At 37.0% G+C, this 25672-nt stretch overlaps 1 pseudogene; it reads right to left on the reverse strand.

Annotated features, from left to right (window-relative positions):
• Window positions 1-7289: 7289 nt before the first annotated feature.
• The window catches only part of LOC127123101 (alpha-L-arabinofuranosidase 1-like), a 50317-nt pseudogene continuing 31934 nt past the window's right edge, over window positions 7290-25672 (reverse strand).

Genomic DNA, 25672 nt, shown 5'->3' on the forward strand with positions numbered 1-25672 from the left:
TACATGGAGCGGAGAAGTTATGATCGATACCATGGTTACCGCAATATTCTTCAAATAAATGGTTATCGAACTCAACCCCATGGTCGCTTCTAATTGCAACAATGTTTGTATTTAATTTATTTTGGGAAAGCTTAGCAAATCTTTCAAAGGCGGCGAACGTATCGCTCTTGCTTACTAAAATGATAGTCCAACAAAATCTGGAAAAATCATCCACTATTACGAAACCGTAATAATTTCCTCCTAGGCTTTTAATCCTAGACGGCCCAAATAAGTCCATGTGGAGAAGTTCGAGAGGTCTCGTTGTTGAAACTATATTTTTGGATTTAAATGAGATCCTCGTTTGCTTCCCTTTTTGACAAGCATCACAAAGGTGATCCTTAGTGAACTTGATTTTGGGGAGACCTAGGACTAGATCTTTTGAGACTACTTTATTTAGTAAGTCAAAGTTAACATGTGCTAAACGCCTATGCCATAACCATGAATCTTCACTCATTGTTACAAGGCATTTGTTACTTGTTAACGATACTTCATTCAAGTCTAACATATAGACATTGTTCACACGCAGGCCATTAAACATACTCTTCTTATCATCATTATGTACAAGTTTGCAACAATCTTTTGAAAACGATACATTGTATCCTTTGTCATATAATTGACTGATGCTAAGTAGATTGTGTTTAAGACCTTTGACAAGCAATACATCAGAAATAGTAGTGGAAGAAAGATTACCTACACTACCTTTACCAAGTATTGCTCCACGGTTGTTGTCACCATAGGTTACATATCCTTTCTTCTTAGCCACGAAGTCAATGAAGAGTGATATGTCTCCTGACATGTGCCTTGAGCATCCACTGTCGAGAACCCATCTTCTCTCGGTAGTCTCGAGGCATTGTACCTATGGAAATGCAATTAACAAGAGAAGGTACCCAATGTCTTATTGGGTCCTGAATGGTGAGTAACGAAATGGTTGCATTTGGGCAGCCATTGATAAATGCCTTTAGGAACTAAAAATCTCCTAAATCTGCATTTAGCAATGGAGTGGCCTTTCTTGCAACAATAAAGACAAGAGAAATTAACATTTTGATTGCCTTTGCTATCTTCATCTTTTATAACATATTTGTATTTTTGATATGGATTAACCATACTTTTTCGAAAGTTTGATTTATCGATTGCAAAGGTAATCTTGGGCTCAAGAGCCTTGTCAAGTTTGGCCTTTAGGTTTCTTACTTCACCTTGCCAAATATAACAAGTATCACACCCAAAGTTAATCATCCTACTTCTAAGGTCCTCACAGCCTGCTTTTGTGCTTTCTACTATAGAAGCTTTAAGTGCCTCAAGTTTCCTTTCGGATTCACAAATTTTTTGTTCCAAATGAGTAAAAATTTTGTTATTTGAGGCAAGCCTTTTAAAAGCCTCTTTAGCTTCACAGTGCAAAGTATCAAAGGCAGCTTGTAATTCATGATGAGACATACTAGAGGACTTTTCATATTTAGCATGTTGTACCTGTTTCTTTTTGTTCTTTTGATGAGCAGATAGGCATAGGTTTGCGGTTTCATCTTCATCACTAGAGCTTTCATCATCGGATGAGTCGCTATCGCTTTCCCAAGCTATGTATGCTCTCCTTGGCTTTGATGATTTCTTGTGTGATTTGTATGATTCCTTTTCCTTTGTCTTCTTGTTCATCGAACAGTCCGGTTTGTAATGACCGGGCTTTCCACAAGTATAGCACGACCCTCTAGTCATTTTACCTTTTGAGTCGTCATTTTTGAAGTACCTAGATTGTTTCCGGAAGTTTACCAAGTTCTTCTCGGAATGTTGGATGCCGTTCTTTCTCACGTAACGATTGTAACATTTAACGAACAACCCCATATCTTCTTCGTCGCTTGAGGAATAATCACTTTGCTCTTTTGCTTGAGACCTCGAGGAGGAAGTCTTTAGAGCTATTGATTTCTTTTCACTCACCTTTGCTTTGTCCTTCTTTTCTTTCTTTTCGTGTTGTTCTAGGCTCAAGAGTACTTGTTCATGCTCTTGTAATTTGCCAAATAATGTTGTCAAGTCTAATATGGTAAGATCATTTGCTTCTTTGATGGCAGTCACTTTCGGCTGCCATTCCCTGTTAAGATATCTCAAGATCTTATTAGTAGCAACATCATTGGAAATAGGCCTACCTAATGAATGTAATCGATTGATAAGATGAGTAAATCTCTTTTGCATGTCAACAATGGTTTCCCCTTGCTCCATGAAAAAGAGATCAAACTCTTGTGTTAGTGTGTTGATTCTTGCCAACTTAACATCGTTCGTCCCCTCATGGGCAATTTGTAGTGAATCCCACATGGCCTTAGCAGTAGGACAATGGGATACACGATAGTATTCATCTACACCTAACGAGGAGATTAGGATATTTTTGGCTTCCCAATCATGGTTGTATTTATTTTCATCATCGTCGGTCCATTGTGCTTCGGGCTTAGGCACTAATTCATTATTCTCATTGGTCATGGTTATTTCAATTGGACCATTGAGAATAACGTTCCATATTTTTCTATCTATGGAGTTTATGTGCACCTGCATACAGTCTTTCCAATAACTATAATTTTCACCATTGAAAACGGGAGATCTATTATAAGCCCCTTTAGGTTCGTTACCCATTTTCTATTGAAGCACGGAGTGAACCGGAGCTCCTGATACCACTTGTTATACTATGGCACGGATCTAGAAGGGGGGGGGGTTGAATAGATCCCAATTTAAAAAAAACTAAGTCGGCGCTACCAACTAAAAATTGGTTTTGAAAAATTGTTTTAAGTGCGGAAGCGGCCGAGGAAAATATAGTCTAAAAATGAACTGTTATTGGAAAACCGGATATGCGTCAAGCCTATGGATTAGTGACAATATGGAATAAGAATCACTACACTAGTCACACAATCAATGATTTGTTTCACTTACTAGGATTCCTAGTTCCAATGATTCAAAGATCAAATTAACCTAGATACACAATTAAGATAATTTTGGTTTTGGCAAATTATCAAACACTTGGTGTGTAGAAACACTCCAAGTGATATTTATGTTGAGTAAGTGATTCCAATTAATCTAGTACAATATTCTATTGTACTTTGGATTCAAAAACAGAGTTTTAATCTCTTACTCAATTAATATCAAGGTTTGACAAAAGTGCTTATACTAAAATCACTTAATTTTTTAAGTTGAAAACAATTATGCAGAAAATTAAAGAAGGCAAGGATTTGATGAGGCAGTTCCCCCGTCGTCCTCGCTTCGGGGTACGTCTGCCCTCAATTCTAAAACTAGAATTGAGATGATTTAATAGATATCACCTGTTGAATTTAACCGTTTATACAAGGATTGCAAAGCAAAAATACAACAGAGCTCTCAAGATGTTGAATGTTGCTTCCACTCCTTGTTCCTTGATTCAAGATGAATCAAGCCCTTCGATTGTTGTTTATAGACCTCCGATTCCAGCCCCTTTGTTGAATAACCCTCGGCCTGGCTGATCTCAACCACAACAGATCGAACCCGAATTCTTCCCTTCAATTTCACTGAATCCGCTACTAGACTGATGAAGACTTCCTCTTCTCAATCACCTTCGCTCAGCTGAAACTTGATGAAGCAATTCGTCCAAAAAACCCCCAAACATAAACCAGTCTTGGAGGACAAAACCCTAAAGGTTTTATTCAAGAAAAAACCTGTCACAAGCTTCAACCCGAACCGGATTCACCAATCACGGCTTCGAACCTTATCACCTTTAACCAATCACAAAGCACTTCAAAAATGGTTGTGTGTAGTTGATGTGTTGTGAGATATTGAAGATGAAGATGATGAATCTTGGACACCTGTTTCACTTTTTCTTGTTTCCTTGAACACTTGAAATCAATTTGACAAATGTTAGTTGATACAAGTAATTAACTGCTATATATAGTAACCAACTTACCAACCAAAATTAACGGTTTTTCAAACAGAGTGGAAAGTCTTCAAAAACTGAATTTGCGCACGAGCGGTCGACCATAGCAGGTCTATGCGTCGATGCACGGCCTGCAATTTTGGACAGACTGAAAAATGCTTCAGTATGCATCGACCATAGGTCGGCGTGTGCTGACCCGTGGGAAAATGAAAGTTTCATGCGCCGACCCTGTGGTCGACTCAAGTATTCCATGCGCTGACCCGTGGCCAACTGCACTATGCCATGCGCCGACCTGTGGTCGACTCAAGGCATCATGCGCTGACCAATCACCAACTGGTCTATGTTATGCACTGACCCGTGGTTCATGCGCTGACCCTTGTGGTCGACTCAAACCCTACAAATTTGCAAAAATTCATATTTTTGTGATTTTCATGCATTGTGTCATGATCACATTTTATCCACATATGTTGTATGAAATATAGCAGTTTTAGATGAGCATAGAAAAGGATATGTTGCATTTGTTTTGTAGAAGTGGAATCGACAATGTCGATTCATCCATGGTGGTCATTTGTCATCATCGAAACCTATGATTGTATGTTGTATGACAATTTTCCTTTACAACCTAGATTGCAACTTCAAATCCAACAACTGACTTTGCCAAATTCTCTCCCTCATGTCACATGTAATACTCAAGTTGATAATTAGGATACAATGCTAATCATAAGTCCATGCAAACTAAAGATCAAGATTTTGAAACCTTTCCAATAGCTCTGACTCTAACACCATTAATTTAGCCATACAGATTTCCTTCCTGGGTGGTACTTCAACTCGAAATCATAATCTTTCACATATTTCATCCATCTCCTTTGCCGCATATTCAATTACTTTTGAACAAAGAGTTATTTCAGGATCTTATGACCGGTGTTCATTTCAAAATGAAACCCATACAAATAATGGAACCACATCTTGAGTGAAAAAACAATAACAGCTAACTCAAGATCGTGCGACTGATAATTCTCTTTATGAGGCTTCAACTACTGAGACACATACACTACAACCTAACCATTTTTCATTAGGATACCTCTTTATCCCTCCTATGAAGCATTAGAAAATACTTCATAAGATTGATTAGGATTAGGAATTATTAGAACGGGAGTTGTGGTTTACTTTTTTTTTAACTTGATAAAACTCCGTTTGCACTCTGAATTCCAAGGAAACAAAATGTCTTTTCGAGTGAGTATAGTCATTGGCAATTCCAATTGAGAAGAGCCTTTGATAAATCTCTGATGATATCCAGGCAGCCCTGAAAAGCTTCTCACCTAAGGAGCGCTCTTAGGTCTCTCCCAATTAATCACAACTTCCACTTTTGGAGAATCCACTACTACACCTCCTTTAGATATGACATGACCAAGAAACATCAATTTGGTCATCCATAAATCAAACTTGCTAACTTTTTCAACGAGTTACTTTTCTTGAAAAACTAATAGAACAATACTTAAATGCTCCAAGTGGTCTCATGAAGTATGGAAGTAAATTCGGATATCGTTTATAAAGATTACCACAAAATGATTAAGATAAGGTTGGAATATACGGTTCATGTAATCCATAAAGACGACGGTAACATTAGTCACTCTGAATGGCTTTACAAGGAATTTTTAATGATCATATTGAGTCCTAATTGCATACTTCGGTGTATCAGAACTTTTCACTAAAATTTGATGTAACCCGACCGTAAATCAATCTTTAAGAGAATGCATGATCTTTTCAAGTGATCCTGAAAGTCATTGATCTTGGGTATGGGTATACTTGTTCTTGATGGTAACTTTGTTCAACTGAAGTTAGTCGATGCACAGATGCATCCCATCATCCTTCGTCTTCACGAACATGAACAGAGCTCCCCCCAAAGACACACTCGGCGGATGAAATCTTTATATAACAATCCTTCAAATTAACTCTTTAATTCTCTGAGCTCGATCGGCGACATACGCTACATGACAACAGAAACTAGAGTCGTTCCAAGAACTAGATCAATGGAGAATTCCACTTCTCTTTCAGGAGGTAAAGAAATGACATCCTCGGGGAATACTTCGAGAAAATCACAAACTATTGGAATTTGCAAGACATTCATCTTTTTCACTCGAATCCATTGTGAGAATTAAGAGAAAGACTTTTTCTAACTCAAACAAACAATTTTCTAGGTTTACCGTACCTTCCCAAATAAAGAGTTATACCCCAATAGATTGAGTATAACTAATTTGTTAATTCGTCATAATACTAAATAAATAAATAATTTTAAGGAATAGACGCAATTAACAAATATTGAGATACAAAATTCTAAAAAAGGTCCGATCGTTTTTAATATATCATATATTTAATCTTTTTATTTTATTTTCTATTAAAAACAAAACCTTTATAAAAATCCCCAATTTTTCATATTTTGTACAGTAATGTTGTTTTGTTGAGATTGAGCAGTATTTATGGATATAAGTTTATATTACTTAAGAATGATTTAGGACATCCGATAAATTATCCATTAATATTTTTTTCTTCTCGTGAGTTCAGTTGGATTAAAATTTAACACGTGCCTTCGCATAGGTGGTGATTTTTATTGTTTGTTTTTGAGTTGTATATAAGATTTTTCTCTTTCTTTTGTTGATTTGTTTCTTTTTATTGGATGCTTTTTCCTTTTGTTTTAGTATTGTCGAAAAAGAAAAAATAACACCAACTAAAGAAAGAAGACACCCAAAAACACTCAACAATACCAAACACACCATCACCAAAAGCAACAATCACAGTCAATATATTAAATTACACTTCATACATAGCATTTAAGTTACTTGGAAATTTTATTATTATTATTATTATAATTATTATTATTCAAAAATTCTATTATTATTATTATTATTATTATTATTATTATCATCAATGTTATTATTATTATTATTCATATACATGTTATAAACAAAGGATTATTACTCTTGAAATTATTTCAACCAATGTATTTTACTAAATTTGTTTAGAGTTTTATATTTGACATAATTATAATTAGTAAAACACACGTATATTCTATATAAATCCGATATCTACAGTTTTTGAAGGTAACAAAACTTTCCCTTTCTTTATTTTCAATAACCACATCTCTACGGGTCACCATATTTTAATTTTTATTATATATCTAAAGATTGCAATGTGTTGTTGTCTCCATTTAGTTTTAATGTATCAAACTTTTTTTTGGCTTAAGTACATTTTTTTATTGATTTTGATATTAAAATTCATAAATAAAAAGAAATAGAAATATATAAAATGCATATGGATGGTAAACCGAGAAATACTTTAGGTAATATAAATAAAAATGTACATATTTATTTTATTTACTCCTTTAAATTAATAAATCAAATGATGTAACTGAATAAGGAGCAAGTTCAACATTCATGTCATTGCTTGCATTTTCAAGTGAAGCTCTTTTGGGTACAATCTGTACATATACAAAATGAAACAAAATCATGTATTATAATTTTTTTATATATATAATCAATGTTGATTAACCTTAAATTTAAACAACTTATAAAAAATTTAAATTAAAACATAAAAAAATTCATTTCAAAATATTACAATATATATCTATGACAAACTACGTATTTTGTTTAAAAATAAAGTGTACCTTTGTTGGTTCGGAGAAAGAATTTTCATCCATTTTATTTAAAGATGTAAGCATCATTTTTGATGAACCAGATCGTTGCACATTTGATTTTAAATTATTTATTAAAATCTCTAAATTCTCAATTGAGCTTCCAAAGTTTACTACCTGCAATAAGTGCACAATTAAATAATTAATAATTAAATACTTTAAATCAAAATATATTCCTTATAAAAAATTTGAGTTATTTTACCTTGACTTTTAAATAATTTTTCCCATCTTGAGAATTTGTATACTGAATTGCAGAAGCAACAATCGAGCTAGAAGAATTGTAGAGAGTTGAATTCAGAAATATTGCTCCATTAGAATCAATGAAAAATTGTTGGAGCCAATAACTTGGAGTTCCATAATTTTGATAAGTGTTGAATACAATTGCATCTGGTATCCAACTGTTTCATATAAAAATATAAATTAAATAAATCATATATTTATTTACATACATAAATAATAAATAATAAATAAATGATAAGAAATTAGAAAATTACTATTCGTCATTTGTGTTTACAAAGAGTGGTGCATAAGCAACCATGCTGACGACATCGCTGTAGAAAATTGAAAAATGATTAAAATTTAACTCAAAAAACACAAACTTTATAAATTAAATATCATAAAATTTTATATATAATAAAATCTAACCTATTTTTTTCAAGTCCAATAAGAAATGCAGCTTCAGCCACAGCTGCATAAAGGCTTCCATTGCCTGCAACTTCCTTCCAAACAGCATACTCACTAACATATGCCTATAAATTGTAATTAATAAAACATGAGCAAATTTATATATCAATAATATTTTAAATGCCTATTTTACCTTCTAAAAAAATATAATTAATCATTTTTAAATAAATAATTTTTTTAATAATAAAACCTTTGGACCGGATCATGGTGCTTTATCGAATTTGGTATATTGGGAAAACATGTCCTTAGAATTTGTATAAATCTAACAATTGAAAAAAGTATTAGTAATAATGTAAGATACTCAACCTAAACTCAAATTTAATAATTATAAATAAATAATAATAATATTAATAGTAATAGTAATAAATTGAAAAAACAATTAATAATTAAATCAGCAATATTATTACATGAAAATCATAAAGGTCTGCAGGATGATTTAATGGATATTGAGAACCATCACAATTTGAGATAATTTGAATATCAGGATATCTATCTTTTATAGCTTTATAGAACTCGAGATAATTTCCTTGATAGTTATGTTTACCACAATCTTCATTCCCAACTCCAACATATCTCAAATCAAATGACTTTGGATGTCCCATGGAAGCTCTAAGAGAACCCTATTTTGATTCTGGAGAACCTCTAGCAAACTCAATACCATCTAGAGCTTCCTAATAATTAATGATCAAAAAGTATAAATAACAATTAATTAATTAATTAAAAATATAAATATAATCTAGATAATAAAAAATAATATTAAGAAAATTATACTTGTACAAATGGTGAAATTGAAGACGTATTAATTTCATCATGATGACTAATACCATTATTAAACACCCATATTGGATATGCACCAAGATCCTATGATAACTGTTTAAAAAACAAAAAAATTATTAATTTTTAATTTAATAAAAATACAATTAATATTTAAAAATAGAAAAAAAAATTACTTGAAGCCCTTCAAAATAACCAAATCCATCATCGGTCCAATACTTCCATATATCATTATAGTGGCCAGGTCTCTCTTCCCATGCTCCAACTGTATCTTTCCACCTAAATGCATATTTAAGGTAATCTCCTTCAACATAACAACCACCTATATAAAAAAATATAATATATATTTATCACTTAATAAAAAATTTAATAAAAAAAAGATGGAAAAGAATAAAAAAATTCCATTAAAAAAATAATTATTCGCAGTAATTCCAACTCAATATTATTGTATCATACCTGGGAATCTAAAAGTTTTTGGCTTTAAATCTGCCACCATTTGAAAAAGGTCATTTCAAAAACCATGACCCTATTGTGTCCAATAATGATTAATGAGATAAATTCTTATAAAAGAGAAAAAATTAAATAATCTAAGAATAAATAAATATAAATATAATTTTATGCATAATATACCTTATATGTATCTAAAGGCATGGCTGAGATTTGATCTAACCATAATACTCCTTTTTTGTTTGTTGTTATTTGTAGGTTCGAATTGTGATTAGTGCTTTTGGCTTCAAGAATTATTTGCATCTTACTCCACTTTGTTGCATTAACTCCAGAAGCTCTGATGTTGATTCATTAATAACTTAATAATTAGTTTAATTTTGTTTCACAATAATAAAATTAATGAACTTTTATTAATGAACAAGACGTTGTTTCAAAAAATTAATTAAAGAAATAGAATTATAACCTTATTTTGGTTGAAGCTAATTTGACACCATTATCAGATCCAACAAATGAAATTTGTAAATTAATTCGACCAAGTGATCTAACATAGAATACTACTTTATATTTCTTCCCTTCCTCGATATTCTGATTATATAAAACATTGTAAAAAATATTATGAATACCTTTAATTTTTCATATGATAAATAAAATGTTGTATTAATTGATACTCACCATTCCCCAAAAACCAGGATTGGAAATACCAACACCACCACGTGGACAAGATTTTCTATGACAAAGAACATCCATACGTAATGCAATTTTATTACGCTCAAAACAAGAAGAACCTTCCGTTGATACAATAATGGATGATTGATTTTCTCCAATAATTGTCCACGGATAAATATTTGAGGTCCCATTAATGGAACCTCCTGCTTCAAAACCTGAAACATTAATTTAAAAAAGATATAATATAATGCAATAGATCTAACAGTTGAAAAAATATTAAAATGGAAAAAAATTACTAACATAACTTTTCAAAGAAAATACATGAAATTTGTCTCTTATTAGAAAAATAAATTCAAAGGTGAATTTTTTCTGTGAGAATATATATACCTCGATTATTCACAAGTTCTGCCCATAATCCTCCAGCTCCCGCGTGATTAATCTCCTGAAAAATATATATTACATCAATGTATTATAAGATAACACTACCATAGTACTTTATCTGGAACCATCAAATTTATTAAAGTATATTGAACTGTAGTTTACTTCAAAAAATGCTCCAAAAAATGTATCTGGAATAAGCCTTCCAGAACCAGCATCAATTACTAGTTTTGATGTGATCTCATTGGCATTAACACCATAATGGCATGTAGAAATAACCAAAAACACGCCTAAATATAAAATAAAATAAGTGAGAGAACTTAAGAAAGACATTGTAAATTTGTAATGTATTTTTGTTAATCATTTTCACTCGTATTTATCAAGGAAGAACAATCTATAAATTGAAGAAATGATAAGGATGATGAGTTGTTAACAATATAATATATAAGTTGGATGTTTTCTATTTTTAAATTAGATTGTTATGTACTAACGTGTAAAATAATCTCATCATACCTCATAATGGATTATTGTGCAACTCTGTCAATAAACAATTAATATATATTATTTTTACATCTATTGCATAAATGGGACATCTTTCCCCATCCATCACTTGTCTTTCAGGTATGAACACGGTACGAACTTAATTCACTATTGGAATATCTTTCCCCTCCTACTACCTCTAACATGTTCTAGACACGGGTCACTGAATCAATTATTGAATGGAACATCTCTCCACTTCCAATATCTCTTACATGAGCTAGACACTCTAATATATATTATCTTTCCTTCCCTGGTCACCATTTATCATAGTCAGACTCGATTCATAGATGCAAATGTCATTCACTCTCGACTATTTTTGAAAGCTTTGGGCATCTATAAAGCCATAATATTCCTCGCACAGTTCTAAAAAAAATTCCTTCAAAATCGATAGTTCGTCACATATACCAACTAGGGTATTCTCTAGTTCCCTAATATCACATTCTTTACTGACCATTGTAACACCTCAAAATTTGCCCTCCTCTTCTTGGGACTAGTTTAGCATTGCATTTCATGTTTTAGGACATTAGGAATTTGCATATTGCATTGCATGAGAATATAAGAGGACATCCTCCAAAGTTTGTTCAAGAGATGGAGAGGTACATGATTCAAGCCTGAGGGTTTTTATGGATTGATCACCAACCATCTCAGGGTTTGTGCTTCAATTAGGGTTTTCTTGGTTCTTCAAGGAGGATGAGCATTATCTTGTGTGCAAGGATATATCACCATCATCATGGTTATGTCATCATCAAGGGTTTCATTGTTCATGCTTAAGTTCCTCTGGATTAGGGTTTTGACCTCTGGTCAACCCTAATCAATGACAGTCTGCCAGCAGGGTTTCTCAAGGAGATGAGGTATTTTTATGGGATGAAGATCACATGGGTATTATATTGAGCTTACAAGAGCTAGGGCTTCATTTTTGAGCCATTTTCCTCAAGTGGTAGAGGCTCAAGCTGATCAGGGAATGGCAAGGTCATCTATGGACAAAAAAGTCAACTGTGCAGTCAACTGAGGGCTGTGAGGTGGGGAAATGAGTTTCAATATCTCAATCATGTTCAAAAGAGGTTCATTTGTCATTACAAACATATATCTTGAAGGTTTTGAAGTCAGAGCAAAGGTTTCCCAAAATGGAAAGTGACTTGTAATTGAAAGTTTCCAAAAATAGCAAGTTTTTGGTCCACATTCTACTTGACTTTGCAACATCAAAGAAGCTCCAAATGGATTTTTGGTGAACATGAAAGTTGAAGATATTTCTCTCCCATTTCCAAAAAGTCCAAGATCATGATCATCTGATGAATGGTTGAGAAATTATGGCCAAAGGATCACAAAGTGCATATGGAGGTTCAACATGGCATAACTTTTGATCCAAAACTCCAGTTTGAGCCACTCTTTTTGCATTATGCTTATCATGCCCAATATTTTCCAAATCAAACATTGCATTGCATGAAATTAACTCACATGATCATTTGTCCATGCATGTATATTTTGGAGGGAAAATGGAGAATTCAAATTCTATTGATCATACCTGAAAAATACCAATGCCATTGTGATCTTTGGATGACTTTAAGTGACTTTGAACCATGCATGTGCACTGTTCACGTGTAAAATCTCCATGCACCACACACTTGCCAAATTGGTCATTCACCTTATTTCTTTTTAATCTCAATTAACCAAGCTTAAGTGGGATTAGCGAAGTGATTAGTACATGGTATAAATAGATAATCATAACAGAATTTGCTCATAATCACAATTTCTAGATCTAGAATCTCATTTCCCTCCAAAAATTCTCTCAATTCAAACTTGAATTTTCTTCACATAACTCATCCAAATTCTTGTAGAATCTTGTTCAGCATGTATCATTGAGTACAAATCAAGCATTGGATTGAAGGATTTGGTGCAGATTCGTGCATATACAAAGTAAGTTCATGAAGATGGAAGCTTCAAATTAAGCAAGATCCAAGCCTTTTCAAGCATCAATTCGTGCATAAAGCTTCAATACACAAGTTGAGGAGAAGATCTGGACATTTTTGGAGCTTGAATCCACTGTTTCATCACACTTCTCTCCAAAAGGTTGGAATTCGAATCTCATTATTCTTCATTTTATGCACATGATTAGGTAGAGTTTTCAATGCAGGTGATCCTGATGTGTTTAGATTTAGAATTGGTTAAGAATTGGATGAGATATGTTGATCTGAACTTTTGATGTGCAATATGTTTTCCTTCGATTTGTTTTATCCATAGAGAGTTAGGCCTAGATGATCATAGATCTGTGTTCTGCGTGTCGAGACGGTTCCAATGATGTATGGCATGTAAAAATCTGGAAAAAAATTTATGGATGTCACCGGCGATCCATCGGAGAAGACGGCTGAGCTCCGCCGTCCTCCGCCGTCTGGTGCAAGCGCCTAGGGTTTCACTGTACACGCGCGTTAACCTTCATGTCTCCAGCTCGATCCCTTGCGTGAACAAAATCCATTTAATTTCATTTATGCCAAACGCTGCGTTTTGGCTTAAAGCGCGCTTGCAACCTGAAGCACACTGGTTTGATCCTATTCCATTTATTTCATTTGTTTTGTTAATAGCGCTTCTTTAACCCTGCCAAACCTTGGTTCGATTCTCAGCACATGTATTTTCTGATTTCCAATTGAATTTTCATGCTAACGCATTTGTAACCTGTTGCTCCTGAGTTCGAGCCTTGCCTAGCACATTTTCCATATTATTTTCCAGCGCCAGTAACCATGCTAACCTGTGTTCAATACTTGCTTATGCATTTCTTCTGAATTGCTTTCACATAACATTTTCCATGATTTGCATTATTTCATTTTATTTTCTTCAAATTGCAAAAATCATAAAAAATAGTAAATGCATCCAAATTAATCCAATTTTTTTGTCACATGCTCATTTTAATGTCTATTATTTTGTGATGTTAATTTCCTGATTTTTACATTGCTGGAATTTTAAATGTGCTTGATTGTTTGAACATGATGCAAAAGTGACATGTGGTGCTAATTGATTTGAGAAATGCTCATATTTGATCCAATTGCTTTGAAATTTGACATGCTCATTCATAACATGTAACATGATCTTTTGGCTTTTGTTGGCATTTTTAGCACATTCCATTACTGTTTTAGACACATGAATATATGGTGTGACAATTTGTGTCACACATTTGGATGATGCATTTGTTCATTTTCATTGGCTTATCATTTGATCTCTTATGGTTCTAATTTTTTGTATGATGCTTGTGTTTAACATGTTGTGTGCACATAAAAATTTTCATGATCGTTGGATGTGTTTCTGTTTTAATGTGGATTTTCTATTCTTAATGTCCAATTGTGATCACATTGTTTGCCTTTGCCTTATCTTGATTAATTGATGGCTTTGCTTAATGATTTGGCCTTGATGCTTTTTAGGAAATCTTGTGACATGTTTGAATGTGCTTCATGTGAAGTATTGACTTCTGTTTTGGTTATTTGCCTTGCCTTTGACCCTAGTCTTTGCACTAGTGGTTTGTACTCACCAATTGAGCTTTGTATTTCAGGTTCAAGCATCTAGCTCTAATGGTTGATGTGATCTCATTACTTGAGATGCATTTGCTTTGATTTACTAACTCTTATTGTGTTGTAGGTCCTTCTATGTGGTGAACTCACTTGAGTGATTGCATTCATGACTTGCTTTGTGTACATATTGGAATTGTCTCACTATTGTTGTCTGTTTGATTTACCTGAATACAATACTGACTGGTTAGCTCTTGTACAGGTACATTAGCCGCTTTTAGCTTGCTTTTCTTTGCTTAGGAGTGTGGTTGGTACACCACTGAGGTATTTTAGCCTTCTAACTCCATGTAGTCTGGAAGCCCTGTCGCTTTTTTGGCAGGCGTTTGGCTGAACTCCTCCTTAAGAGGCAATGACTGTGTTTGTTTATATTTGTGCCAAAGACCTCCTTGTCGAGGCATGTTACTTGTTAAGTCCTCCTAAGTGAAGAGGCAATTGACAGATAGAAGGGACTAGCAACCAGTCCCCTGTTAATCGTTGAGTCGTTCATTATGCTCGCACTACGTGCTGACGCTCTTGAACCTAACCCAAGATCCTTGTATAGAGTCGGTCAAGTGGAATAGGGTCCCTCATTCTGGACCCCCACGCTTTCATTGATTTAAGCCCACCCAGGCCAGGGTTAAGAGCTATGAGGTCTAATCCTCATTACCTTTCATCTGCTCACCCTGACGGACAATGTCAGTGATTAAGAGCTTCAGAACACCCATACAGTTTTGGCTTGTTTGTCGAGGTTGATATGACCCCTTGACTAAAGCCCAACCAGTTTGTCTGAGCCTCTTGTTTGCATATAGAGTGTGATGATTGCTTGTGTGGTTGCTTTTCATTGATGACTATTTGCTGTTTGTTTGACTTGCTTCTTGTGCGAGTTAGGTTCTGATTAGATACCTCAACCTAGGGCTATTGTGGATTGCATGACAACTATTAGGCTCGAGTCAGTCTCCCTTTTAGTTCGTTATTCCCCAGTCTCTGGTTAGGAGAGAGTTTCTCCCCTGTTAAGGGGAACTACGTCACCCTGATTCTCATACCAGATGAGATACGTAGGCAGGAGATCGTGCGAGATCTCTCTGGGCACCCCTTTTCTTTTTTGCGTGTGTTTTGCTTGACAGCTATTAGGCTCGAGTTCCAGACTCCCTTTTAGTTTGTCAATTGGAGAACCTTTGGTGTTCGCTGGTTAGCGATTGCTTATTTGTTTGGAGTCGGATGTAAGCCCATTGATTGGCATTCAGTTTCCCTGTGCTGTTTGTTGAGTCCGATGTAAGCCCATCTATTGGCATTCTGTTTCCTTGTTTGCTTTTGTGTGGAGTCGGATATAAGTCCAGCTATTGGCATTCCATTTCCTATTGTGTGTTTTGTTTGACGTCTCAGCGTCTTCGTTTAGCGTTTTGTTTCGGCGTGCGTTAGCCGAGCTACGAGTGCTCTGATTCTTTCTCTGGATAGAGAAGATACGTAGGCATAGGTTGCGATATCCTAGCGAGCATGTTTCCCTTTTCCCCGAACTACGTTGACTCTGATGTTTTTTTCTGACAAACTACGTAGGCCTAGGATGCGACATCCTGCCGAGTCCGTTTCCTCCGTTTTCTTCCACCTGTTTATTATTCCAGTGTGTGCAGTTTTTGAGCAGTTTATTAGCAACCTTATTCTATTCTTCTGAGCGTGGATCCCGTCGAGTACGACGGACGTGAAGGGTGCTAATACCTTCCCCTTGCATAACCGACTCCCGTGCCTTGCAATCTCTGGTCGTAAGACCGTTCCTTTTCCCTTTTTCAGATTTACTTCGGGCGTTTCCTTTCCCTCCTTTGGGATAAATAACGCACGGTGGCGGCTCTGTGTTTTTTTGCCGCCGGTTGTTTTTCGCGTTGCGACAGCTGGCGACTCTGCTGGGGACTATAAGAAGTTGACCTCTTGCTGGTCCATCTTCCCTAAGCGAGACAATCCAAGCGCTCTCTAGGATAGTTTTGGTTGCTTTTACTGCTTCATTTATTGCATTTATGATTATGATACTGTGTGTATATTTGCATAAATGTTTGCATGCATCATATTATCATTGTGCTGGACTCTGTACAGGTTGGTTCCTCTGATTTGGGATGGGTGTTCTGAGTGGGGCTAAAACCCAGGCCCGAGTATACACCTAGGATTAGCGTGGTCTCACGTTCCTCACATGTTGGGTTGACATGATTGTTGCGACGTGACATACCACAAGCCAGACGAGGTTCTTCTGAGAGGGCTCTTCCTTGTGGAGTTTCCACTATGGTTGAGTTTTATCTCTTTGGAGCTGTTGACTTCGGTGACCATTCTTTCCCGGATCTTTGGTTTATATGATCTTATGAGAGCTGCAACAGCACACCCGAAAGGGCAAACCCGTTGAGTATCTTGTCCGATTGTCGAGATCATTATCCGCCTTAAGATGACCTGATTAGAATTCACCTGTGAGGGGAGGGTTTGATTCCTACAGTACAGGTTCTGTCAGTGATTCTGTGATGGTGACTTTGGTCCGGTTCTTGATCTGGGTCCTATTTATGAGTTGGACTTATGGATTTATTTCTGAGACGCCGGAGTTCTGTCCGTGGTATTTATCAGTGGGGATCCGTTTATTTCAGGATTCCCTGGGTTGCTACAGATGATTTTGTTGCTATCAGATCAGTGGTTTTCCAGTGATGATGGTGATATATCCTCAGGTTCCGTTTATTTCGGGACCCCGAGCCGGATTTATGGTTACTCAGTACCTCAGATGGTTGTGATCAATTCAGAAACCGAGATTCAGTACAGTGGATGTTCAGATGACTTGGAGGATGGCACCGTGACTTGCATTCATGCATCTGCATCATTCCCATTTTGCATTCATCCGCATCTAACTCATGTCTATCCATACTCAGGGTACATTCTCGATTGAGATTCTGGTTGAGAGACATCCTGATGTCAGAATGTTACTGTCAAATTATTATCCGTCTCGATGAAACCATGATCGAAAGACAGAGTGTTCCTCATATGGATAGACATTGCATTCATGCGTGAGTCATAATAACCTGTCTTCTGTTTTGCAGGTCTCAGTTTCTAACGTGTTTGGTTGTCTCAGGAATCATTGCTCGCGCACGTAGAATCATTCCTTTGCACGTAGCACGTCCGCACAGATACCCTACCAGGCGCAACAAATCCAAACTAATGGATTTACCCAACACAGATATTCTCGAGCTGAAAGAGAAGATGGGAGAGTTGATCAGTGCCATGCAAGGGTTTGCCTTGGGGTAGAAGGCACTTGCCGATAAGGTGGAAAAGCTTGAGCGGGCTTTGGCTGCCAACAGTGGTAATAATCTAGAGGGTGTCTCCAACAACAGTCTCGGTGGTTCTAGGGATGGTGGTGATCCCAGAAGGAAGGCGACTACTGCTGGTGTAGTGATCAATAATGGTGGAGGTTTTGGTTTCGCTGTAGGTGGGGGACCAGGTTCTATGGGCAATAATCTGAAGGATGATCAGTTTCCTCCTTTCTTTGGGGTTGAGGAGGATAGAGAGGAAGACCAATTCTCTGTGCTAAATGAGCAATTTGGTCAGTACAGTGTTCCGCCGCCAAACAAAGAAATTCAGGTGCTGGCAGAGAAGATCAGGGCTCTGGAAAGCCATGCTACTCCTAGGGCTATCAATATGACAAACATGGGGCTAGTTGAGGGGATTGTGATCCCACAGAAATTTAAGGTGCCCACGTTTGATAAATACAATGGGAGTTCTTGCCCGGAAACTCATCTTCAGGCCTTTGTCCGGAAAATTTCTGCCTATACTATGGATCAGAAGCTCTGGATGTACTTCTTCCAGGATAGCTTGTCTGGTGGGTCTCTGGAGTGGTATACCTGTAACACCTCAAAATTTGCCCTCCTCTCCTTGGGACTAGTTTAGAAATTTTGCATTCCATATATTAGGGCATTAGGCATTTGCATCTTGCATATCATTTGAAAATAAACAAGTCATCCTCCAAAGTCTTTTCAGAAAAGGAGAAGTTGTGTGGTTCAAGCCTGAGGATCTCCATGAATTGGTGATCAATCATCTGAGGGCATATGCTTCAATTAGGGTTTTCTTGGCCCTTCAAAAGGTTGAGCATTATCTTATTGGCAAGGATATATCACCATCATCATGGTTATGTCATCCTCAAGGGCTTCATGATTCATGCTCAGGTTCCTCTGTATTAGGGTTTTGACCACTGGTCAACCTTAATCAACTTCATTCTTTCAGTCAGGGTTTCTCAAGGAGTGGAGGATTCTATTGGGATGAGGATCATATGATCATTATGTTGAGCTTACAAGAGCTAGGGTTTCATTTCTGAGCCAATTCCTCAAGTGGTTGAGGCTCAAGCTGATCAATGCATTTTCAAGTCACATAGGGCCCATAAAAGCCAACTGAAAGTCAATTGAGGGCTAGGAGGTGGTGAAATGGTTTGAGACAATTCATTCATGCTCAAAAGAGGTTCATTTGTCATTACAAACAAATACCTTGAAGATTTTGAAGCCAAATAAGAAGTTTCCAAAAATGGAAAGTGACCTGTAATTTCAAGTTTCCAAAAATGGAAAGTTTTTGGACCACATTCAACTTGACTTTCCAACATCAAAGAAGCTTCTAATGAAATTTTGTTCAACATGAAAGTTGAAGATCTTTCTCTCCCATTTCCAAAAAGTCCAAGATCATGAGCATCTATTGAATGGTTGAGGAGATATGAGCAAATGATCACCAAGGGTGCATGAAACTTCAAAGTGCCATAACTTTTGACTCAAAACTCCAAATGAAGCCACTCTTTTTGCAAATTTCTTGTCTTGACATATATTTTCCAAATCCATCATTGCATTGCATGAAATTTCATCACATAATCATTTGCTCATTCATGAACATTTTGGAGGGAAATTTGGAAATTTAAAATTGGTGCATCATATGAACAAAATTTCAATTCCAACATGTGCGTGGGATGATTTTAAGTGAATTTGAGCATTCATGTGGTACTGTTCACATGTACAATTTTCCATGCACCTCATTTTCCAATTTTGGTCATACACCTTATTTTCCTTAATCTCAATTAACCAATGCAAATGTGGATTAGCAATGTGATTAGGACAGAGTATAAATGCCAAATCATAACAGAATTCTGAGGTTTTTGAACATTCTAGATCCAAATTTTCTTTTCCCTCCATTTTTGCTCTCAATTGAAACTTCAATTTTCTTCACATAAACCATTGATTTTATTGGATATTCTTGTTCTCTGATCATCATTGAGTGCAGATCAAGCTCTTGATTGAAGAATTCGAGCCAGAATCAAGCACATCAAGCTCAAGAACATGAAGATGGAAGTTGAAATCTGAGCTAGATCCAAGCCATCTCAAGCTTCAATTCACGCACAAAGCTTCATAACATCAATATAGGAGTGGATCTGGACGTTGCTAGGCCTTGAACACGCTGTTTTCAACCACTGCTCTTCAAGAGGTTGGAATTTCGAACCACTTAATTCTCCTTTTTATACACATGTTTAAGTAGATCTTTTCATGATGATCACGCTGATATAAATTTCATGAAATTTGGTTGAGAATTGACTGAGTTATGTGGAATTAAAGTTTGAATGTCAAAAATATTTTCATTCGATTCGCATGATCCTTTGAGTTTTAAGCTAAAATAATGATAGATTCGTATTCCTCGTGTTGCAAGCTTTCGTTTGATATAAGCTATGCTATTTTCTGGAAAAAAGTTCATTGAAGTTACTGTAGCAACCACCGTCTCAAGGAAGGAGACGGTGGAAACCACCACTCCAACCGCCGTCTGCAACAGGCTGAGTTGGCTAGGGCTTCCTGTCCACGTATGCGTCATGTTGTTAAAACTATTGGCCATGCATCGCTTGACTACGTCCACGCGTACCTTGACTCTGACTAGGCGCCACTTCATTTAATGAAGCGGTAGCGTTTTGATCAAACGCGTTGAAACCTTGCCTTCACCTCCCTGGTTCGATTCCTGGAGATTGCTACTTGGTTAATTTATTTTTTGATGCGCTTCTATTAACCTCATGTCCTGAGTTCAATACTCTGTTTCAACATTTTTTGAATTAATTTTGTCAGCGCCTCTTTTAATCCACACGTCCTGAGTTCAATTCTCATCTCCAGCATATTTTCAAATTAATCAAACCATTTCTTATTTCCCTCCATTTTATCATGTGCTTTCTTCATTATTTTCTTCCAACTTCTAAAAATCATAACAATTAGAAAATTAATCCAAATCACTTCCAATTTTTTGCTACATGTTCATATAGATGTCTATTATTGTGTGGTTATGATTTCATGATTTTATCATTTCTGGAATTTTAATTGTGTTGGCTTCTTTGAACATGTATGCAAATGTGACATGCTTCATTCATTCTATTATGAAATGCTCATACATTGGCCAATTGATTTGAAATTTGATATGCTGATTCCCAACATGTTGCATGATTTTTGAGGCTTGGTTGTGCATTTTTAGCATTTTTCATCACTGTTTTATACACATGGAAGTATGGTTTGACAATGTGTGTCACACATTTTGATGTTGATCTTTTTCATTTTTATATCCATGTCAATTGAGCTTTTCTGTTTCCAATTTTTTGCATGATGATTGTGTTTGACATGTTGTATGCTCATAAAAATTTCCATGGTTATTTGATTCATTTCTGTTTTAATATGGAATTTTGATTCTTGATGACCAATTGAGTGCTTTGTAGTTGCCTTTGCCTTAACATGACCATTAGATGGATTTGCCTTAGGATTTGAGTTGCGTCCTTTTTAGGACATGTTCTTACTTGTTTAAACATGCTTCATGTTAAATATTGGTTGCTGTTTTGACTATTTGCGTTGCCTTTGACCCTAGTCTTGGACTAGTGGTTTGTACTCATCTTTTGAGCTTTGTATTTCAGGTTCAAGCCATTAGCTCTAGTGGTTGATGCAATCTCATGACTTGAGATGCAAATTTGCTTTATCCACTAACCTTTATTGTGTTGTAGGTTCCTTGGTGATGAATTCACTTGAGTTGATTGACTTGCATTGTGCTTATTGGTTGTAACACTATTGACTGTCTGTTGGATTTGTCTGAATGTGAATATCATACTGATTGTTTAGCTTTTCATACAGGTACCTTAGCCGCTTTAAGTTCATTACTTGAACTTTGCTTTGCTTGTGGTTGGCATACCACTTAGGTAACCTCTTTTCTCCATGTAGTCTGGAAGCCCTGTCGTTTTCTTTTGGCAGGCATTTGGCTGAAGTCCTCCTTAAGAGGCAATAACTATGATTGTTTATATTTGTGCCATGTACTTCAAGTCCTTCTAAGTGAAGAGGCAATTGGCAGATAGAAGGGACTAGCAGTCAGTCCCCTGCTAATCGTTTGAGTCGTTCATTATGCCCGCACTACGTGCTGAGGCTCTTGAACCTAACCCAAGATCCTTGTATATAGAGTCAGTCAAGTGGAGTAGGGTCCCACATTCTAGACTCCCACATTTTCATTGATTGAAGCTCACCCAGGCCCGGGTTAAGAGCTATGAGGTCTTACCTTCATTACCTTTTCATCTGCTCACCCTGACGGTCAATGTCAGTGGTTAAGAGCTTCTTGATACCCTTTCAGTGTTGGCTTGTTTGTCGAGGTTGATATGACCCCTTGACTAAAGCCCAACCTTATATGAGCCGCTTGTTTGCATATATGTGTGATATCTGTTCACCTGTGCTTGTGCTTGTTTACTTGCTGTTTAGGCTAGCTTGCTTCCTGTGCGAGTTAGGTTTTGTTTAGATACCTCAACCTAGGAGTATTGTGGATTGCATGACAACTATTAGGCTCGAGTCAGTCTCCCTTTTAGTTTGTTATTTCTCGTTCTCTGGTTAGGAGAAAGTTTTTCCCTGTTAAGGGGAACTACGTCGCCCTGATTCTCATTCCAGATGAGATACGTAGGCAGGAGATCATGCGAGGTCTCTCCGGGAAACCTTTTACTTTTTTGTGTGTGTAGGAGTTGGATGTAACACCAGCGATTGGCATTCCGTTTCCTATTTGTCGTGTGTTTGGAGTCTGATGTAAGTCCAACGATTGGCATTTGGTTTCCTTGTTGGTGTGTGTGTTTAGAGTCTGATGTAAGTCCAGTCATTGGCATTCGGTTTCCTGTTTGTGTTTGTTCGTTTGGAGTTGGATGTAAGCCCAGCGATTGGCATTCTGTTTCCAGTTGTGTGTTTCTTCTGACGTCTCAGCGTCTCTTTTCGGGGTTTTGTTTCGGTGTGCATTAGCCGAACTACGAGTGTTTTGGTCCTTTCTCTGGATAGGGAAAGATACGTAGGCATAGGATACGATATCCTACCGAGCACGTTTCCCATTCCCCCGAACTAGGTCGACTCTAATGTTTGTTTCTGACAAACTACGTAGGCCCAGGACGCGATATCCTGCCGAGTCCCCTTCCTCCATCCTCCTCCGCCTGTTTATTCCAGTGTGTGTGCATTCTTTGAGCAGTCATTTAACAACCTTATTCTATTCTTTTGAGCGTGGATCCCGTCGAGTACGACGGACGTGAGGGGTGCTAATACCATTCTGTAAGACCATTCTGTAATACCCCAAAATTTACCCTTCATTTTTCCTAAAAAAAAAACGAAAAAGAAAAAAAAAATTTTAATTAATTAATTAATTAAATAAATAAAATAAATAAATAAAATATAACAAATTATTTTGGACTTGGGTCTCCCTCATTTGAGCCCATTACCCACGAAAATCAGTCTATAAATACTGAAGTTTCAGTAGAGGAGTGACACTGGGAGTTACACTAAGAGATTCACTTGAGAAAGAAGACAGAACAAAGGGGGATTTTGAGGAGAAACAAAACACTCTGAGGTTTCCTTGAAACAAAACCCTGAGGAAAAAGATAGTGAGAGAAGACCTGACAGAGAACTCAGAGCAGCCTCCAAACCCTGAAGGGAACTCAACTTGTAAACCTCACGGGTGCAACTCAATTTCAATCAAGCTCTCCAATCAGGTTTGCCCTATATCCATCATCTTTATGCCTTTAATTTGAATTCTCTAAATGTATAAGGTATTATGGGTGAATTTGATACCTTTTTTGTGAGCCTTTTGTGAATTTTGATGGAATTATTCATGTGGTTACATTTTGATTTAGGGGCAACTCTGGGTTACCCTATTTTGTTTATTCTAACCTGTCTTGTGTTTCCATGGCATTGTTTTCTCTTGATTTCATCCTGTTGCTCTAACCCTTTGTCGAGTTTTGTGAGGGCTCAAATGGCTTTCGCAGAGACACTCGCGTGGTTTCCCACTTTATTTGTGGGATACCCCCTGGAGTTTTATTCTGATTATTCGTGTTGACTGATTTCCTTTGACGGTCCAGCTGGAGACATTTCAGGGTTTCTTGCCCCTTTAACTGCTATAGCTTCGGATCTTTATCCGTGTGGTAATTTTTTCCTTTTCTCGTACTTTATCGCTTTCTTAGCTGGAAGACCTCGATAGGAGGCAATGTTTGGGCCCCTTGGTGGCATTTTACTTTGAGATACATGTTTTGTGTTTTGTATTCATATCCCCACATGTAGCGCGGTTCCTTCGTCAAGGACTGCCTGTTTGCCCTCGAGCATCCCAAACCCTAAAACCCAAAGCAACACGTTTACTCCTTCTACTACAGGCGAGTAAGTCTCCAAAGGTCGAGCATCCGGTAGATTGCGTAGGGACGTCGTTCGTCCAAAACCCAATCCATAACCCCGTAGTTAGCCGAACTACGGCTTGCTCTGATTCTCATTCCGGATGAGATACGTAGGCATAAGACGCGATGTCTTAGCGAGGACACATCCCCCCAACCCATAGGTCAGCCGAGCTACGAAGACTCTGATTCTCATATTCAGATGAGATACGTATGCAATGGATGCGACATCCGCGCGAGTCATTTCTCTTAACCTTTTTAGTAAATAAACACATTAGGCAAACCCACACCCTTTAGACAAAAAGCCACAAAAGTGGATTCCGTAGAGTACTACGGATGCGTAGGGGTGCTAATACCTTCCCTTCGCATAACCGACTCCCGAACCCAAGATTTGGTTGCGAGACCTCGTCTTGTTCTTTCCTTTTTTCAGGTTTACTTCGAGCGTTTCCTTTTCCCTCCTTTGGGATGAATAACGCACGGTGGCGACTCTTCTGTCTTTTTCTTTCGCCGGTTGTTTTTTTTTCGCACTGTATTTTTCAGGTTGCGACACATTCCTTTCCAGGTTTACTTCGAGCGTTCCCTTTCCCTCCTTTGGGATAAATAACGCACGGTGGCGGCTCTGTTTGTTTGTTTTTTTCCCTCCGGTTGTTTTTCGCGAATGCGACAGCTGGAGACTCTGCTGGGGACTACGAAGTTGACCTTTTGCTGGTCCATCTTCCCTAAGCGAGTCAGTCCTAGCGCTCTCTAGGATAGTTTCGGTTGCTTTTGCTGCTTTTTTTATTGCATTTATGATTATTATGTTGTGTATATATTTGCATAAATGTTTGCATGCATCATGTTATCACTGTGTTGGATTCTGTACAGGTTGGTTCCTTTGATTTGGGGTGGGTGTTCTGAGTGGGGCTAAAACCCAGGCCCGAGTATACACCTAGGATTAGTGTGGTCTCACATCCCTCACATGTTGGTTGGGCATGTTGTTGTGACGTGACATACCACAAGCCGGACGAGGTTCTTCTGAGAGAGCTCTTCCATTGTGGAGTATTCCACTTTGGTTGGGTTATCTCTTTTGAGCTGTTGACTTCGGTGACCGTTATTTCCCGGATCTTTGGGGTAGATGATCTTATGAGAGCTGCAATGACACACCCGAAAGGGCAAACCCGTTGAGTATCTTGTCCGATTGTCGAGACCATTATCCGCCTTAGGATGACCTTGTTAGAATTCACCTGTGAGGGGAGGGTTTGATTCCTACAAATGCATGTTCTGATGGTGACTTTGATGGTGACTAATGGTTCAGTTATTGATCTGGGTCCTATTTATGAGTTGGATTTATGGATATTTATTTCTGAGACGCCGGAGTTCTGTCCGTGGTATGTATCTGT

The sequence above is a fragment of the Lathyrus oleraceus genome, chromosome 2 (assembly GCF_024323335.1).
Source record: "Lathyrus oleraceus cultivar Zhongwan6 chromosome 2, CAAS_Psat_ZW6_1.0, whole genome shotgun sequence".
Taxonomy (NCBI): domain Eukaryota; kingdom Viridiplantae; phylum Streptophyta; class Magnoliopsida; order Fabales; family Fabaceae; genus Lathyrus; species Lathyrus oleraceus.